General features: G+C 46.7%; 1 protein-coding gene across 3 annotated transcripts in view; it reads right to left on the bottom strand.

The window, feature by feature from the left end:
• Pak4 (p21 (RAC1) activated kinase 4) overlaps positions 1-11,362 on the bottom strand; it is a 40,539-nt gene extending 29,177 nt beyond the window's left edge. For 2 of the 3 annotated variants that reach the window (XM_003467256.5, XM_013149912.3), the window contains exon 1: positions 11,190-11,362. The gene's annotated coding sequence lies outside the window, so the exon portion shown is untranslated. Of the gene's footprint in view, positions 1-10,924; positions 11,088-11,189 lie in introns of those variants that run through there. The other variant, XM_013149911.3, reaches the window with a different exon arrangement.
• Between the last annotated feature and the right edge of the window lie 9,059 nt (positions 11,363-20,421).

The following is a 20,421-nucleotide window of genomic DNA, read 5'->3' as shown; positions in this document are numbered from 1 at the left end:
ATTCCTCAGGCCAACAGCTGTCTTTTCACTTGCTTGAAGAAGCTTTAAGAACCCCAGGGCCAGAGACTGGGATTCAGATGGCCTGGGCTTGGATCCAGTGTCCACTCACCCTGCCCCATGTGGCTCTGCATGCAGCCCTGACTATGGAGGATGGGTTGGCCAGCAAAGCCAGGCCTCAGACCCTGTGGGAGGGGAGGGTGCCAAATGAGGCAGGCTGATGAGGTGGGGGAGGGAGAGGGTGGAGGGGCAGAGGCAATGTCCAGAGCCCCTACTCCTGCTGCCCACCCTCCCCCATCTAGAGCCACCAGGAGTCCAGGGCCTGCTGGAATGCCAGGAATGAAGCCAAGCCTGGTACAGCAATCTCCAGGCCCCCTCCCCCTTCACAACCCCTCAGGAGCCTATTACCACAGCAGCTCACCATCTCTTTCAGGAAGGCCCAAGCCATCACTCAAGCCAATCTTCCCATCTGCCCCTTCTTCCCCCAAGCCTTCTCTTTGTATCTCTGCTCTGGAACCCCTTATTCCCTAAGGGGCCCTCAACCACAGGGCCTGGCATCCCTAACTGCACTTATCAGTGTGGGCAGAATGACAGTGGCAGTGCAACTATGACTGCCCACCAGCCAGCCAGCACAGGGCAGCAATGCCAATCCCCAGCTGGGAGGGGGCCACCTGAGAGGGCCTAATGGACCCACGAGGAATGCCATGAGACTGCTAAGCAGTGGCCAGAGGGCTGCAGGCAAGTGCAAAGGGAGATGGGGGCTGTTCAGGCCATTGGTGGGGATGTCTAGGGCCTGGACCCCTTCCCTGGCAATAGGAGCCAGGGAAACGTCTACAGCAGGAAAAGGTCCTACTCTAACCTCAAACCCACCTGTTGTTCTCCACCTCAGTTCTCACAAGGATGGTGACCTTGCTGACCTGCTAGAGGGTACTAGGGTATCCGCAGCTCCTGTTGCCCCAGGCTCCTTCCTGCCACACTTTTAGGAGACCCCAGTAGGGCTGCTTCTCACATCCCTGAGCCTGTGTCTTGATAATTAAACCAGAAGCTGATTAGTCAAGGAAAATCTTTAATTAGCCCTTGAAATCATTTAGGAAAATTATAGTCTCCTCTCTGGGCACCCTGCCCACCCTCTGCCAGGGCCTAACGTTGGTACCAGGGAAAAGGCAGGGAATGGGGTAGGTGCACCCCTACTCTCCCTGCAAGACAAACCCAGGGAGCCACACCTGGTGGCAGTGGAGGGCACAGACTCCTGCCATGTCATGAAGTACCTCAGAATAAATCCAACCAGAGGTGGATGAAGGATGACAGTTCACTAGGGGCACTGAGGAAGAGGGCAGTAGGGAAGCACACCACCTTCATGGATTTGGAGCCTCGTGTGCGCGAATGCACATGTGTATATAGACACTGACTGACAAACCGCCCTCAAGAATGGCCAGGAAGACACTGTAAGAAGAAGTGCGGGAGGGCTTGTGCTCACTGTAATCTAGACAGAGACTAAAGAAAGAGGACAATGGTAGTGATGGGAACAAATAGCCCAGGAAACAAGAAAGTGCCCAGGAACAGCCCTGCGAAGGAGAGACACGACGGGTGGGGAAAGTCAGACTGTCTTACTCAGTGATGCCTGGGTAACGGGGTCCCTGTGGACAATATGCTGTGGATGCTGATCTTGTATACACACCCATACACCAACACTAAAAGCCAAATCTGAAAAGCTAAACTACAAACAAAATGAACAATAAATGGGTAAAATTAAGCACTTCTGTCCAACAAAGGACACAGTATAAAAAGTGAAAAGACAAGCCACCTTGGAAAGTAAGTGCACTGCCTTAGAAGCAAACGCTTTACCTGGAATCCAGAATTTAACTCAGAAATAAGAAATCAAAAAGGTAGACAGCTCAAAGGAAACTTGGTCAAGTGACCTCAATCAGGCCCTTGGGAGAAGAGTTTCAACGAACCCAGACAGCTGCTCCACCAGCCCAGGGAAACGCCGCTTCCATAGGAGGATACCACAGAGCTGCTTGGTACCATGGACTCAATCTGGTGCCACATTCACCTCCACATCTGGGAAAAGGGTCAGATGAGGCTTCAGGAAAGGCTGGGCTGCAACCTGGGAGCACTGCGAAGGGCACAGGGCCACAGTGCACACCTCAGTCAGTTCCCCTACTAGTCAGCCTCAAGAGGATGCCCCATGTCCAGGGTCACATCAGGCCTTCAGCCTCTAATAGGTGAGCCTTGGACAGGCAAAGACCAGGAGACAGACTTCACTGGGTAGCAACCAAGTCTGCTTACTGTGTCCCCTGGTGAGGTCAAGACAGGCCAGCAGGTCTTTGTTGGAAAAAAAAAATAAACAATTCCCTTTATATTTATATACCAGGCATCATGGATAACAAAGAAACAGAACTCCTAGGCCAGCTGACGAGCCTCAGTGTAAACAGGAAGATACTGAGGCTTGCAGAGCCTGGAGTGGCTGTCAAGATTTGAATCCAGACCAACTGAGGCCTGACCTCCAGTGTTCCTTTACTTCCTCAAAGGCTCCCTATGCTCTCCTGCCTGTGTACTCTTGCTTGGGCAGCTGCTCTGGCTCTCAAGTGCCCATATCCTCTATCCCCACTTTAGCTAGCTAGGCCAGTTCATCCTTCACATGGCACTTCCTTCTCGGGAAAGCCTGCCTGCCTCTGCTCACAACAGGTTCCCCATTTGACACGATGGCAATGACCCTCAGCTGTCACAGTCAGTTGCTGAAGAAATTATGGCTCACCAAACCATGGGAACACAGCAAGAGACACAGTGATGGCCCTGTCCTTCCACTCCTACTCCCAACCCTGTGAAGTTATGCTAGGGAAAGGAGGCACCATAAACCAACAGCCCAGCAAATCACCATGTACTGTAAACAGCTATATTACTGCAGGCCAGAAAATGACAGCGGTGGGATGGGAGAGGTAAGGGGTCCTGTTGGGAGGGGGACAATCAGCAAACTTCCCTGAATGGAGGGATGGGCAGCAATGCCAGCACAGACAGCAGTAACAACAAAGGCCCTGAGGTAAGACCCAGCCTGGAATGTCCCTGGAAAAGTGATGCAGGCAGACAGAGGACATGTGTGAAGGAGAGGAAGGTGACCTGACTAGGAGGTGATAATGAAGAAAAGTGCCAGGCACCAGGGATTCAGAAGGTACAGCAACAGTGTCTGAGGTCTGCAGTACAGAGGAGAGCAAAGGAAGAGTGAAGACAAGGCCTCTTGCTCGAGCAAAAGGAAGGGATGCCTGTTACTGAGATAGGAACCCTTAGGAAAATGGGGCTTGGGAGTCAAAAAGCTCTTTTCCTTTCCCTGGCTCTGTGTCACTCCTTGGTGAAGGTGTGCTTCCCCTACTGGATACAGCTCAGAACAGGCTGCCGATGTTTGGGTCTCCCCCCACCAGCCCGGATCCCAGCACAGGCCCAGCAAGGACTAATCATGTAACTGCTCGTCACCGGAGCAGTGAGTACTGGAATGCACAGAAGCCTGGGGCAGAGACGGCAACGGGAAGGACACCCTGACAATAACCAACAGAGTACTTTTGCAGGAGAAAAGAATAAAAATGAGCCTACAATCCCAACTGCTGCTGAGGATGTGGAAAACTGCAGACTTAGCCATGGCTACTGGGCACACATGGCTCTGCCACTTTGGGAGCATGACTGGTGGGTCTGCCTGCCCTGCCCAGCAATGTACTTCTAGGGGTGCACCTTGGGCAAATGTGTACACAGCAAGGGACATGACAGACACCAACACGGGACTATCACACCAGTGCAGTAGGAGAGAGAGAAACAGGTGCTACACACCCAAGGACACAGTAAGAGCAGATACATGCAACCACCCAAAGGGACTACAGGAACCCAGGATGAAAGAAACTAGAGGTGGACAGACTGATTCCTGGAAGATTCCATTATGTGAAGTTCAAAGGCAGGCAAGATAGAAAATGGCATTCTGTAGCTCTGATGTGCACACCTAGAGGTAAAAGTTACCAGGGAGCAAGAAGCTGAAGGCCAGCAAGGTCAGAGTCATCACCACTGAGGTCACAGTCAGGAGGGAAGAAGGGAGCACAGAAGCCTCCAGGGTATCACGTTCTGTCTTCCCCCAGGTGGGGGGTGAAGTGTTTGTCTACTTCACAATTTTTTGTTATATTCATGTGGGCACTTTATGCCCTTTTCTACAGTTATTAAAAGTTCTTTAAAAAATAGAATTATAAAGATACCACATACACACATACATATGTATACATACACGTAAGTATATACATACAGCGTTTGTATCAAATAACCCAGGGCCAAGCTACTGTGGAAGATCTGTAGGGAAGAGCTACAGGGGCTAGAGGCCCTGCGGGCAGCAGGAAGGGGTCCTAAAAGGTCTTCCTACAGGTAGCTGCTGGGGGTCCTCACCTGGGGGATGAGCCTGCAGAGGATTCAGCAGCACACAGGGTCCTACTTTCTCCCCATGCCCAGTCCTGACTGCAGACTGGGGGGTGCAGGGGAGGGAGACCCTGGCATCTCCCTGGCTCAGGATGGCAGGCCACTTTGTGTTATGTGGGAGTGGTGAAACCCGACTGAGGAAGCAAGCTCGAAACTGCACACAATGCTGCTTTATCAGGAGTCTCCAGGGCTGGGCACAGGGAGGAACTGGCAGACTCCCTGTGTGAGACCTTGCCCATGACCCCACCTGCCACGCTCACAGCTCTACTGCAAGCTTCCTGGAAGGAGGACACTACAGGGGATGTGGCCTGGCCGGAAGTGACAGAGGGAGAGCCTTCCTAGTTAAGGGGCAGAGGGAGGGGCCAACAAGGTTAGCAGCCAGACCACCTGAGTACAAATCCAGCCTGTCTGCTCTGTAACCCCAGGTAGGTAAAATCTCCCAGGTTCTAAATTGCCTCCCCTATTTAAAGGAGATAACAATGACACCTGTATCCTGGGGGTTCATGAGAAGGACTTGAAAGTTAGTTCAAAGAAAGCACTTAGGACAGTGCCTGCCAATATTAGTAACTGAGAATAATAATACTTTAAGTATTGAAGCCAGCAGCTAATGATCTTTGACATCACATATTCTGCCTGCTAAATATGAACTTATATCCTCAAAGTAACCCTACGAGGAGGCACCATTATTATTCCAATTGTACAGACAAAGACATCAAGATTCAGACAGGTAAAGGGACTTGTCTGTGACCACAACTGTGAGTAAGTGACAAAGCTGGCCCCACAACCTACAGTCTCCACCTCTATTCCATACGGATTAAAGCTCCAGACTACAACCAGGAAGGCCTAGGTTTGAAGCTCAGATCTGTTATTTCCTGGCTGTCAGGTTATGTGCTTCAGTTTCCCCTACTCAAGCAAAGAAAATTATTAGGTATTGACAACTCCCAGAAAAGAATGCTCAGATTTAAAAAAAAAAAAATAAATAATAATTTTTTAAAAGAACACTCAGATGGCTTTCAACAACCTAAAATCAGAACAGTGAGGACTGGAAAAATTCACAAAGTTCCACATTACCCTAAGATGATGAGGTGAGAGTGTAAACAGCCACCCTGTCGGGCTGGTTGGCACCTGTCGGCAGCAGTTGGCAGCACTAAGGTCGGCAGCACTAAGGGGCGCCCATCTCAGACCCACACGTCCACTTCTAGAGGTGTCCCAGGCTGCACTGACACCTAGCACAGCCCTGTTCACAGCAGGGAAAGACCGGTGCTGCCTGCAGTGAAGAGGGTCAGCGGGGCACACACTCCATGGGACACTGGAGGACAAGGACAGGCTCTGTCTGGAACCAGAACTTTGATGTGAAAATGCAAAGGGCAGGATGGACAGGACCATGAAAGTTAGTTCTGCATAAGTGAAAACAAAAGGCAGGGAGCACACCTTCAGGAACCAGCACAGCAAGAGAAAGAGAAGAACCAGGGGAAACCACTCTGTCTCTGGGAAAGACACCGACAGCTGGAGGAGGGACTGCCTCACTGCTCTAGATCCTCTAGGTGAGGTGCAGTTTTTCAGTGATTATGTAGGGGACAAGGTGATCGATGCGCATGCAGCGAAATGTGCCTTCTTTAAATGAGAATGCAAGGGAAAAGAAATGAGGCCAACAGCACCTGGTCCTCAGGGTCTGTGAGCAGTGCCTGATGATGATACTCAAAAGGCACACATGGCCACAATGCACAGGGCATATTGGGAGCCTGGTACTGCAGCTCCACTCGGGGCCCAAGGACAGGGTGACAGGATGTAACTGTTAAAGCCATTAAGTTCAGTGCTTAGCAAGAGCTCTCCCAGGGCTTACCTGTACCCCGTGCACTGGGAAAAGTGCTTTTACATGTGTGATCCTTTCAAATCCTCCCTCTGCACCCAGGGGAGCTGCAAACACCTCTTCTGCAAGTGGCCGAGCCACCAGGGGGCTCCTGTTTTGGGGGAGGGGTAGACTGCACTGGCAGAAAGATTTTAAGATCCCTCCAGTTCCTGGGGAGGGGCAAGGTAGGATCAGAGGGCACAGAGACCAGCTGCAAGGAGTGAAGGTTTCTGTCACTTTTGCCACACCTGGCTCCCCGGGGACCTGGGAGAGTTTCCCTTCTGACCTCCCTTGGCCCCCTTCAAATCTCCTGTGGGCCAAGGCATCTGGCAGACAATGAGCCCTGGCCCCGGATGAGTGGCTGGGGCGGGAAAGGTCCCATTTCCCCAGCCGTGACTTGGACGGGGACAACTTCCTGCTGGCAGTATCTGTGGCCACCTGCTTAGGAGATGGGAGAAACAGCTGCTGGGGATACCCCTGACGGGTGTCTGGCCAGGAAGTCTAGCTCATCATGGATCAGCAGGCCAAGGTGGGGTGAGGTCACGCACAAGAAATGGCAGAGGGTGCAGTGCCCAGAGACTGATCAAACAACAGGGAGCTTCTATCTAAAAATGAGCCCAGGAAAAAGCCAAGGGGACAGGAATGGGCCTTATCTGTCAAAGCTACTTCCAAGTCACTGAAGTGTGGCCACAATGAGCAGTGACTCTGGAGCCGAAGGCCAGGGTTCAAATCCCACTTCTGCCGCTTGCCTGCTGTGTGCCCCTGTGCAAACCATGTAACACTCTGGGTCTCCCTCTCTCACCTCTAAAGTGGATGTAATAGTAAGTACTTAACTCACAGGCTGTCATGAGGATCATATGAGTTAAATACAGGTATAATTTCAGCTGGCACACAGGTCCTTTTCTACTACCATACCACCATCCTATCCACCCTCCTCCACAGGGACTGTCAGAGCAGCCTCCCCAAGGCTCCCTGTGGCCAAGCCCCATGACTTGTCCCTCCCACAGCAGCCTGGGCGATCTTCACAGTGGGAAACCAGATGTTGCTCCAGACCTACAAAGATTCCCTGTTACACAAAGACCAAAACCCACATTCTTCACCTCCATCCATTAGCCCTGCTTTGTGTCCCCTATCCTCCCCTCAAAGACAATCAGGTCCTGCTCAGCCATACCAGCAGCTAAGATGGTCTTAGAACGTCCCAACCTCACCTGGACCACAGGGCCTTTGCCCTGCCTGTTTTCTTTTTTCTACCTCCTTTCTAGGCCTGGCTAGAGACTGTCTTTCTAACCAATTGGATGTCCCTTTTCCCAGAAAGTCCCTGTTGGGGCCTTCCATGGATTTCTACAGCCCCTGCCTTCACCTCTCTGTTGTTGTCTAGAGACAGCAGATCTGTGGCCTGCTGGGGGCTGTGCTGGTCACCACTGGGACCAACATGCACAGGCAGAGTGTAACAGGTGATGTCCAACCTCTTGCCTTCTCTGTCCTCCTTCCCAAGGAGGGTCAAGTCAGTCTCGGCCAAATGTTAAACATCATTCCACAAAACAAGGAGGGTTGACTCAAAGCTGTAGTTACTGTCCTGCATGCCTGGAAGGTAAAGGTCAAAGCCCTCACCAGCTGCCTCTTCCTATAATATGGCACTTAGTGGTGTCAAGCACTGTTAAGACAGTCATGTGAATCTCTCCCTACCTAGACTACTTCCCATCTAGACTGCTGACATGGAGTGCTCCCTAAAGCCTGCCTCCTCATGGTTGAATAAATCACTTCAGCTAGGGTCACGCACTGCCCATAGCAGGTCAAAGAGGGAGGGAAGCTTCAAAGTGCCACTGAGAAGCATATGTGAACCACTTTGGAGAGCAATTTTGCAGCATCTGGGAAAGCTGTGAGTCCCAGCACAGCTACTACAAGGCAGCTGCCCAAGAACGACTCTGACCATAGTACACAGGAACACACTCTAGAATGCTTACTGTGGCACCATTATAGGAAACTATCCAAATGACAACCTAAAGGGAATGGATAACTCCTGTATGATACAATCTCAAAAGAGAAAAATCCCAACAACACAGAAAACAAATGACCTGTTCTAGACTTTAATGGGAACAAAAGAAGCAAGCTACAGAAAAACATGTTTATGGTGACAGTGTTTCCAGGCACTGTGACACGACAGTAGTTGCCCTAGCTGGCTATGACAGCCTCCCCCAAGCAGTTCCAAGGCCAGCCCTGGTCAGACCAAGGGAGTCTAGCTCCTAATCACGGAGGCGGGCCTGGGCCCAGCAGACTCTGCTGCTCTCCAGGTAACTGCAGGGTGCAGCCAGCGTACAGAACTTTCGCTCTATTGTTTGTGAATACATTCAAGGGAAATAAAAGCTGTGGCAATGCTGACCGCCAAACCCAGGCTGCCAGGGGAGACAGGAGGGAAGGCAGGAGAGGGAAGAAACAAGCCCCTAGGCCTTTATTTAACCACATCCACAGTGAGGTCTGACCTAGGTCTCATGTTGGATGTCTCCAAGTTCTGTGATACTCAAAGTTCTACCTTTATCAATAGCCTAAAATATATCAGACAAAACTGACAAATTAGAAAGTACTTGACCAAAGTCCCAGGCTGGTAAGTGACAAGGCAAGGACCTAAACATGGGTTTCTAGTGGCAATGCTCTATTACTTCCATATGGGTGCCAAGCTGACATCGTGCGACTCAGAGCCTGGGCAGCCTCACAGGGTTCCCTGGCAGTGTGCCGGCTCTGGGACCTTGCTGGGCCAGGCAGGGGCGGGGCAGCTGTGGAGCAGCCAGGAGGCAAATGGGGAGAGGCCTTTCCAGCCGGGGTGGTGGCTACAGTGGCAACAAGACTAATGCTTACACAGCACCTACTATATGCCAGGCTTTGGACTAAACACTCTATGCTATGTCCTAATGGCAATTCTGCAGGGCAGCCACTGTCACTATGCCCATTCTGCAGAGGAGAAAACTGAAGCACACACAAATAGTTTCTCATCCCTCCCCTTCTCCCACTTGTCCCTCCCCTCAGGCTGAGCCTCTGAGGCTCTTACCCTGACCACACAGGCAACATGCTGCCTCCAAGATCCCACCTTTGTCCCTCTTACCATCACTCCCAGGGGCTCTACACACATAGCTCCTTCCCATTCCCCTCACTCATCCTTGAGCCCTTTCTCAAGGGGCTTTCCCAGGTGCATAGACCTCAGCCAGGCCCAAGACACTGTGCACTACCCAGCCCCCATCACTACTTGTAGAGATGGTGCTATATTGCACTGGTTGGAGATCTGTGGATCTTGTCTCATGCTGCAGTCCCAGCACCCAGCACTGTGCCCAACAGTCAGTCACACACTATCAACACAGCGTTCCCTGCAGCTGGGCAACACTCCAGGAGCACCCACTTTATAGCAGAGGAGGCAGACAACAGCAAACATGCACCCCAGAACAGAGTGCAGCACTGGGAGGCCAAGAGAGGGGCAGAGGGTACCTGGTGGCATTGAGGACCAGGGTGGTCCAGATCTGGCTGACAGTGACACATGAGTAAGAGGGGGCAGGTTGGGAAAAGGTTCCAGGCAGAGGGGACAGGAAGGTCAAAGCCAGGAAAGAGGCTTAAGTCTAGAGGTGAAAAGTTTGGGAGGTACCAGGAGAGCAGCAGGAAAGGAGCTAGGAGCTACTAGAGATCAAAGTGGGACAGGGGTTTTTAAGAACAGAGCAAGTTTGCACAGGGTCAGCCTTTCCTGCTGAAGCCCATCAAGATTCACTGGGTGCTGGGCCACCCACCAACATCCCACTCCCACTGGCCCACAGGAACCACCACTCCCAGATCACACCCTTCCATGGAGGCCAAACAGACACTCTGTTCCTGCCCAGGGAGCGGCTGGGGCTGGCCCTGCTTCCAGGAACAGACCTACTGGGAAGCAGACTATGTGGCAGCTGGGGGCAGGAGCTCTGGAATCATCCAGACCCAGTTTTGAATCTGCTTCCGTCCGTAGCAAAAGGTCTCTGAACCTGGCTTTTCCGACTCTGGGAAGTGGGTTTATCCCTCGCACTCATTTCCCAATATTAGGGCATAGTCAAACAAGACCAGGCACAGGGGGCAAAGTGGCGTGAACGCTCATTAAACATTAACCTGAGAGGCAGGAAGTCAAAGGAAGGAGGACTCTGGGGCAGAACTCCAGAGTGGGAATTCCTGCCCCATGACTAGGGCAAGTCACCTAACTTCTTAGTAACAGGTTAAGACGCCACAAGGTTATGGGGCGGACTAAATGAGTACAGATGTAAAGCGGCGACGCCGCGAGGAGGTCTAGCACAAGGTCAGAGCTTCCTGAGTGTTCGCTACTTCATCATTACTTGTGGAAAGGGGCTGCTCTTCTCCCACCACCAGGAAGGACACTATTCTAGATGCCCCAGTCCCTCCTCTCCCGCAATATGGCCTCTCTGGGTTAGCTCGGTCCCTCAGAACACCGGGACGTCGGACAGTGAACTCATTATCCTCGCGCCACGCCCCACCTTTGATCCCTCACAAGACGCCCCCCAACCTAAAACTCATTGTTCCTCTGGTTGCTGCCTTTAAACTTCCAATCCCCCGCCACCGTGGTAGTGACCTCTGACTCTGACTACAGGCGCACCCTCCTCTCAAATTACTAACTTTGTGTCCGTCCCTTCTACTTTGAGACGCATTTCGATCCCTTCGAAACGGATCCATATTTCAAATTTCAAACCGTGCATGCCCTTCGCTAGTTTGATCTCAGAGATCTTCTGTTCCTTCCTCTCCTCAGGTTGACCCCCGACCCCGCGGAGACCCTTCCCTCCAAGCCCAAACTTTGACCCCTGCGGCCCCGCCCCCTTCCGCGTGATCACTCTCCCACCAAGCTCCGACTACCCGAAACCCCTGGCCAGACCGCCTAACCTACCAGCTCGGCGCCGCAGAAGCTCACAGCCTAGCTATTCGGCCCGGAATTCCGCTCCCTCACGCCGCCCTCAGCTCTCTTGCACCGCTGCCACAGCGGCTACCGCCGCCGCCATGTTGAATCCCCAACGAACATCCGGGGCTTTCCCCCTTCACCACCAGTCCCCATAGCAACGGCGCCGACCAGGCAGCGGGCTGGACCTGCGCAGGGGCGGAGCTAAACTCCATGCAGCACCCACTTCAGCCCCCGATTGGTGCACATTGTCCAATCAGAGACCTCGGGCCTAAAAGGCCAAGCGGGGATTGGAAAATTTGGAAAAGGTGCAGGGAAACTGACTCCAGGTCCGCTCCGATTTTTAAACGGAAAAAGACTGCTTTCTTGTCACATATTCTCTCGAAAGGAGTTAAGGGGTGGAAAACAGTAATGGGTTATAATGGCCCTAACAGTTCTTAAGCACTTCCACGCACGTGGCTAAGCGCTTTACTTGCATTAGCTGGATACTTAACATAATTCTGTTGAACTATTAATATCCATTTTGGAGATAAACTGAGGCTCAAGCGGGAAGAGTAGCTACTTTATGATCACAAGAAGTAGCTGAGTTTAGAATCATGATAGATCTGAGCCTGGGAGCCTGATATTATTTGACCTTAATCTTTTTAGTAGGTTTGCAGCTCTCAGAGCATAAGACTGATTTCTTTGATGAATTATTAATTTTAATTCTGACTTATATTAATAAGTACTTAACAGGGGAAAAGTCACTAAAATAAAAATTGAGTTTTTAATATTATTTATTTTAAAAAATTTCAACATTGACTGGTTTTTGGTGTACAAAGTCTAAAAAAGAACATCAGAATTATTGTCATATGAACTACAATGGAAATACCAAGAGCACTTTACAAGAAAAAAAATTCTTTACTTCAATTATCACAATTGAGGCAGTCTGCACACATGAGAACAGCGTGCTCCATACACACACAACACTTACACTGACAGCATGTCTTTTGCTTTACTGTTCTCTTTGTAAGACATACTTGACATCTCAGTGGTCTTGCCGTTTTTTCAGGAGGTTCTTATATAGTGTGTAAGTAACAGGAACGTAAAAAATCAAAAGATAAATTATTAAATTCTTAGTATGTGCTGTGTGTTTAGTTCTTCTTTTTTCTTTCTTTTTTTTTTTTTTTTTTTTTTTTTTTTGTCTTTTTCCTTTTCATCGGTACTGGGGATGGAACTCACGACTGCCTGCTTGCAAGGCAGGCGCTTATGCCGCTGAGCTAAATCCCCAGCCCCATGCTGTGTGTTTAGAACAGATGTCAAAATTTTCACATCAGCTGTATACTTCCTTACAGAACCTAAACAATAGCATCAGAAATAAATTCATGTATGTACTATGAAAATACCAATAGAGCTCAACTACAAAAATAAGCTTTGCTTCAACTGTCACCCCCAAGGCAGTCTTCACACACGACAACTGCATGTTCCATGCACAAGAATCACACACATGGATAGGACATATGTTTTGTTTTCCTGTACTTTCTTGTAGGGCGCAGTTGGTATCTTTTTGGTTTTCCTGTTGTAATAGGTCTTTGTGATGCTGCTCCTGGCTGTTCACCTGTCAGCTCACCAGTGTGTGCCACAATATTTTTGTCTAGTATCCTTGGCAGAAACATTTTGTTTTTCCTTGCTGTAAATGATCTCTTACGAGCTCCAGTCCCAATCCTCTAAGAGAATTTCTGTGATATTTTTCACTTGTTATTTTCTTTGAAATCATCCAATTACTTATGCCACACATGTTTAGAATACAGTAAAACACAACCATTGGCCAATGCCAGTGACATCAAGTGACGTCACTCATAACATACTGCATAACTCAGCATCAACATCTACTGCACACTCGATTTCATTGTTGAAAGTCTCTATCTCAAAATGACATCTTAATAGGAAAAAAATAGCAGGATATATTATAGTAACCCACTTTGACTTTCCATTACCTCAATTTAAAGCCCTGTATTACTCTCACCATGTGGTTTTTAACTGATGTTCCCCCATTCTGTTTTGCTGGATAGTATCAGGTTCGAAAATTTAGGCATCAGCTGTGAAGATAATGAGATTCATTATAATGCCCATTCTCATTGACTTTTATCTATTTTTGAAGACCTACAATGTCTCCAATGTTTTGGTTTTGTCGGTTTTATTCTTTACAGTTTTGTTCAATTGTATTGTAACTAACAATATAGGCAATTCTATTAGAGATAGCGGGAGGCATTATGGTAACCATTGTTGATCACCTTGTATTATGTTTTCACATTATCTATTATGTCCACCCTTTTGACTTGACCGATTCTGTTCTGTTATGTCACATTTGGTTTTACTCTCTTCCAAAAAAGTAATAAGAACCATGGGAGCAATGAAACCCAAAATGTGTAATAGTCATTGTACAAAAGAGAGGAAAAGAAAGTGCTCTGTACTATATAACTGCATGTATATTTAAGTGTATAAGATAGAAAATGATATCACAGAGTTTTATTGGATCATTGAACAGAACTGTTTGCAGTATCATTGATGGAATGTCCACTTTACAAGCTTTAATTTTGTGACTTGAACAATTATTTCTAAGATGACAATATGTAATCCATTAACTAGTAATTTCCTACTGTTCATTTTTTTTTCTGCAAATCTGTATAACTTGTTCCCTTTCTCTGCTTTTTTTTTCTTTTCTCCTTAAATAAAATTTAAAAAAAAAAAAAAAAAAAAAAGAAAGTCTCTATCTCAGGCTGCCATTTTGTCAAGTGTTTCCCTATCAGTATTTCCAACATGGTTAAATGCTGACATCAGCGGTACCAGTTTACTTTTCATTGCCAAATAAAAGTTCAATGTTATATCTTTCTGAAATACAAAGACTGAACTATTTAATTCTGCTTTGAAATTACAAATGAAAATGTCTTATTTGGAATTTCTACTTTGTTCCTCTGTGCAGTTCCTGTTCTGCTCAACTTGTGCTCTGTTAGCAAACGAAACATCAACTGGAAACCAGTAAACCAAATGTTGAATGTGACATTACAGTTAGTTTGGAGGATGAGAGCCACATCACTTGGTTCATTACTATATGAATAAGGACCAGGGTAAATATCTAAGTCGAAAGAATAGTAAGTCTTCACATCTACAAGGCCGTAAACTTGTATACCATATTTTGACCCATCACTTTTCCGTAAGTCTTTTATATTCCTGTGATCATCATAAGAAATCTGAGATAAGTACAGCAAACCTATGAATTCTTTCAGTTCAGCTAGTGAGGGGCCATGATAAATACATTTTTAATATGGCTATTGGTGCATATAGAATGTTTTACATGTATTTCGGCCTTTGTGTATTTTATAGCATCTTGTAGCATTTCGTCCGTCACAAATTCCAACACTGAACGGCAGTGCTGGCATTCTGTCTAAATCATTTCACTCCTACCAAGACCTTCAAATGTATTTTTGGACCGAGTTCTAACACTGGATCATTCCATTTGGATGTGTGGCCATTTTGCAACATTTGGACTAGTTAAACATGTACTCACATTGCTATTTTCTTTGTCTTCTGAATCAAGGAGGTCTGCATTTCCTGTGTCTATATCAGTCAATTCTCATTCCATTTCAGTCACAGTAATTTTGGCTTACATAGCCAGTGTCAATGTCACCATCGTCAATGTCATCATCATCGTCACATGACCAAACCACTCTTCTGTTATGAAAACATATTTTGCCATAGTAGATCATCATCATCCACACATGAGTAAGCTAATGATTCACTTTTGACCTCCTCCAAAACTTGCAAATCTGGTTTTTCATGTGCCATTGTATTGAGCTGGGTTACTTCCACCAGAAAAATCAAAAGAAAACTGTTTTTGTTTTTTTAAACAAATCCTGGAGTGGGTCTGTTGGACCCTCTGTGATGCCCAGATAAACATATGCAAAACCAGTTAGCCGAGCATAAATGCAGAACCCAATCCCATCTTGACACCTTTGCATACACGCAGACTCCTTGCCATTTGTCATAGCAAGTGGATAAACGCACAGGTTGCTTCCTATATCCCTCAGGGAAATGCACTGAGACACACAGCTGATTCCTATAATGCTGAAGTATAAGTTTACAGTAGGAAAGTAAAGGAAGGGGCCACTGGACCCGGACATCCTTTGAGAGTTTAAGAAAGTAGTCAAACAATTGACAAACAAAAACCAGCTAAACTAATAAACTCAGAGATCTACAGTCTTACTCTCTGGACTCCAAGCGTCTTATTCTTCCTGAAATAAGGTGGTCTCCCACTTCAAGATCTTGTGTTGGCTCTTCTGTGGGGAACAGATTCCACCCTCTGCTATCCTTTGCTCTTCTCCTCCAGGAGTTAAAAATGTCACTTCCCAAGCCAGGTGAGAGACTGAGAGGAGGAGCCTGAAAAATTGGTTACTAACAAGACAGTCTCAAAATAAAAACTGATAAAAGGCTAGGGATGTAGTTCACTCCAAAGGGGAAAAAAAATCCAAAAACAAAAAACCCAAAAACCAAGTCACCTTTCCTGCTCATCCTACCACAAGCAGCAAATGTCCTTCTCACATGTTATCAAACCCTCCTTGTTGTCCTTGCTAATTGTGAGTACACTTTGTTGGTTGTCCCCTCTTGTGGCATGGGAGCTTTGAAAGGGCACAGGTTTTGTCTCTGTTCACTGGTGCCCTGTGTGCCGTTGGCTGGGAATGCTCCAGCACGTTTGCTGAGTGGCTGATTGGTGGAGTGGTAAACCCACCCCTCAGATATGCGCTGGAATGTCTGGTGCATCTCTTCTGCCCCAGCACACTGTCCAGCCCATAGTGGGCACTTCATTAATGTCTGTGGAAACCATGAATAAGTGATGGATGATAAGGGGTTTTTTAATGAGGTATTTTCTCTTTTCATTTACTTACTTTTTTTCTAATAACAATCAGAAACACACATTTCTAAAGAATGATGCAACATATCAATGATGACACATATCATTGGTATATTTCTATGCCATTAAACAGCCATCAAGAAAATTTATTGTTATTTGGCTGCACTGGAAATTTAACCAGGCTCTTGTGCATGCATAGTAACCTCAAGCTTCATCCCCAGTCCCTTTGAGACAGGGCTGTGCTAAGTTGCCCAGGCTGGCCTCAAATTTGGAATCCTCCTGCATCAGTCTTCTGAATAGCTGGGACTACCAGTGCCACCACATCCAGCTAAGATTTTTTTTTTAGAAGACTGTTTTTAAAGGCTTTATAAGAAACCATCCAATCAAAGAACTCTAATTTATTAAATCCTTCTCTTTCGTTGATTATCTGTGCTGTAATCAACATTTTGCTGCTATGTTATTTTCCTCAAAATAAAAAAAAAAAGCAAAGCAAAGAAAGTCCAAGCAGCTAAATAAATATTTGTACACATCTACAATTGCTTCCTTTGAATAGATTTTCACGAGTGAAACTGATGGTTGTGTCGAAGAGATTGCACATAAAACAAACAAAAATCCCACCCAAAAAGTGGGGCTTTTCGTGAATGCGAGGCTCTGTCACTGAGCTATCTCCTCAGCCAGGCCTGTGGGTATTTTGTAAAGGTTTCGTAACAGATGCTTCCGGGTTCGAGCACGTCTATGCATCAGGAGGCATGGATAATTATTGAATTTGACAACAGGGCCATGATGATCCACCCCTGCTTCATCCAGGAGGAAATTCACACTGAAATTTCACTTGCTTAAAGCCACGCCCTCAAGGGACTTAGTTTTGACGCTCTCTCTGTCCTCACTGTCCTCACCGGCTGCCCTCTGCTGCCTCCCCACGGCCAGAGACGCACATTACACATCTGTACCACTGCGTTCTGATTCACACTCATCCCAGCGTTCTGAGGATCCGCACCATTAAACGTCCCTGTTTTTGTGCTCCTTTGAAATCTTTGTCTTACAGAACTGCTGTTTTTTTATTTAAACAAACAAGCCCAGTGGCTGAGATGACAGTAGCGTATTCAGTGATTTGGAGAAGGACCAGGTACAGTTTTTGTCTCTGCCATGTCCTGCACAAATTTCTGGGCATTTGGGTTTAGAACTGGTGCTTAGGGAAGCCTTTTGGGGATCCCAGTCAGAGGTCAGAGGTCAGACCCCTGGAATAACTCCAGTAACAAATCTGTCCCAAGAGCAGAGTGTGACCGTCAGAAATCCTACTTCAGGGTTCCAAGGTGGGGTAGCGAGGAGGTAACCCTTAAAGGATGAAAAGTGAGGATGATGAGGTAGATTAGCCTCATAAAAATTTATGAAGTTCAATACATCAAGGAAAGAGATCAGTGGCAATATATGACTGGCTTGCTTTCATATGTAAAAAGCACTTACAAATCAATAAGGAGTGAAAGGTGAATATGCAACAGAAAATAGGCAATAGGAGGGGCTGGGGATTTAGCTCAGCGGCATAAGCGCCTGCCTTGCAAGCAGGCAGTCGTGAGTTCGATCCCTGGTACCGATAAAAAGGAAAAAGACAAAAAATAAATAAATAAATAAAATAGGCAATAGGCATGAGCAAGCCAGATGCAATGGGACACACACTAGTAATCCTACCTATGTAGGAGCCTGGAAAAGGAGGATCACAAGTTGAAACCAGCCTGAGCAACTTAGCAAAACTCTGTCTAAAACAAACAAGAGTTCAGTGGCAGAGCACATGCCTTGGTCATGCACGACACTGGGTTTAATTCCCAGCACATCCTCAAAAAGGACTGAACAAAACCAGACAATAAAATAATAAAAAGTGCAAAAATGGAATTGATGAAGAAATAATTGATTAAATATTAAATCGAAGGACTTTGAATCTCAGAACAAAATTAAATCTTATAGTCAGCATTGATAAGAATACAAAATAAAAACCACTCTCACACTCCACTTACAGCCTTTTGGTGTCATCCTTCAAGAGATGAACAATGTCTTCTCTTTAATACAACAATTCCACTTCTAGGAATTTGTCTTATAGGGAGAGAAGGACATAGACATAGGTATATATGTAAAAATATTCAGCACTAGTAAATACTGCCTTAATAAGAATTTTTATCATTGTTGATGCATCGTAATATGCTTAAAGCCTTTATCTTGGATGCTTGGATTGCTTCAGTTCCCTCCCCAATGGTTCTCCAGGCCAGACTCTTTCTAAATATTTCACTTACAATTCAACAGGTGAAGAACTGAGCAGTTGACCTGTTGGGGACCAGGGTGAGAAGGCAAGCAAAACACCCTTCATGTAAACAATTCTGCTGGGATATTTGTTCTTACTTTTTTGTGGTGCTGGAGATGGAACCCACAACCTCATACACACTAGGTTAGTTCTCTGCCACTGAGCTATAGCCCTGGCCCTCTTCTGGGGTGTTTTTTTTTTTTTTTTTTCTTCTTTTGAGACGGGGTCTCATTATGCAGTTCAGGCTGGTCTCAAACTCACAATGATCCTCCCACCTCAGCCTCCTGAGTGCAGGGATTACAGGCGTGAGCCACCATGCCCGGCTGGGATTTTTTTTTAAAGACAAAATTGCAGTATGTATTCCAGGCTGGCCTCAAACTTACAGTGATCCTCTTACCTCAGGCTCCTGAGCTCTTGGGTCACAGGCATGCACCACCATGCCTGGCACGCTGTCAGAATTTTAACCAATAAGTCTGACTTCAAAACTGATACTCTTGCTGGGCATGGTGGTGCATACCTGTAATCCCCAGCACTCACAGGAGGTGAAGGCAGGAGAATCACTGTGTGTGAGTTTGAGGCCAGTCTGGGCTACATAAGCAAGTTCAAAGCCAGCCTGCACCACACAGTGAAATTCTGCCTCAAAAACTATATATATAAAATGAAAATAAAAAATAAAAAGGGGAGATATACCACAGTATAAAGAACCTGGGTTCAATCCCAGGAACTGAAAAAACAAATAAGCAAAACACTGCTCATACGCATTCATTTAAATATATCCACTGGATGCCATGTGTGAGCCAGGCATGCTAAATACTCATAACTGCAAATGTTTACTGATTTACCAAATGTTCTGCATAGCAGGCCCTGTCCTAAGTGCTGACTTGTACTGCTGCTTCTTTAACCCTCGTAACACCCTTATGTACTACTGTTGCGGGTTTCCTTTCAGATGTGTGTGTGTGTGTGTGTGTTTTGTTTGTTTTTGTTTTTTCATTTTGATTTTCTTGAGACAGGGTCTCAGTACGTAGTCCAGGCTGATCTTGAACTCACTATGTAGCCTAGGCCAGTATCAAACTTGCAGCGATCCTTCTGCCTCCGTTTCCCAAGTGCTGGCATTACAGGCCACCACACCCACCTCTGGGGTTTTCTTTTAGAAATGGTTTCCAGGTTCTTTCTGTCTTGAACTAAGAATTGGTCAACAAAAAGGCAAAAGGTAGCAAGGTTTTACATTTATTAAAGGTAGGAAAAGGAACTGGCTCTGCAAAGTGAATGTGGTCCAATAAAAAATAGGAAAATAAGTACATACTTTAGGACAAGGATATCACCGTGAAAGCGGGAACTCAGTGGGCAAGAGTTTAACCGCGGCAGTCATTTGTATCCTTACTCCTTAGGCTGACGTCAGAGCTTACCTGCCCTATCAAAAACCTGTTTGAGTTCTCGCGAGAAGAATTGAAGCTAGCACTCTCTGATTGGTCCTAGGTGCAGGGCTTCAGTGCACCTCCGAGACTGTACCCAGCCACTTGGCAACACTGTAATCTTCTGCCTCTTTTCTCCCTGGGAAACACAAGACCCTATGATTCCTTATGGGCTGTCAAGGCTACAGGGGTCTCTAGATCAAGCCACAAAAGGATATGCATGGGTGACGAAAGGAAAACTTCACAAATGACCATGGGTTACAAATCCTATTAAAACTTGAAGCCACACTTATCACAATAAAAGCAAAACCAAGTAGAATGGAGAAAGAGAACCAGTACTCTACTTTGTATATTCACAGCTGCTTGGGTTGACCTTTAGTTTCTGTTCCTTTGTTCTACACAGGCCTCTAGGCATATATTCTAAATTACCTGAACTTCTGTTAGAAAAATAGGAAAAGGATCTAACTGAATTTAGAAGAGAAACAGGAGGGAGGCTCATATGATCCCAGAAAATGGAGGCTTTATTAGCCCTTATCTATAAAGATGAGATTTCTTAGTGTCCATGAGGTCAGTTGAAAAAAAAGAAAATGGTAAACAGACATGGCAGAACCACATGACTGACCCACATGACCA

This window comes from Cavia porcellus, unplaced genomic scaffold (assembly GCF_034190915.1).
Source record: "Cavia porcellus strain 051 isolate PalLab524CR breed Dunkin Hartley unplaced genomic scaffold, mCavPor4.1 scaffold_7, whole genome shotgun sequence".
Classification (NCBI taxonomy): Eukaryota; Metazoa; Chordata; class Mammalia; order Rodentia; family Caviidae; genus Cavia; species Cavia porcellus.
The sequence above is the reverse complement of the archived record's forward strand: the minus strand, read 5'-3'. Positions and strand labels throughout refer to the sequence as shown.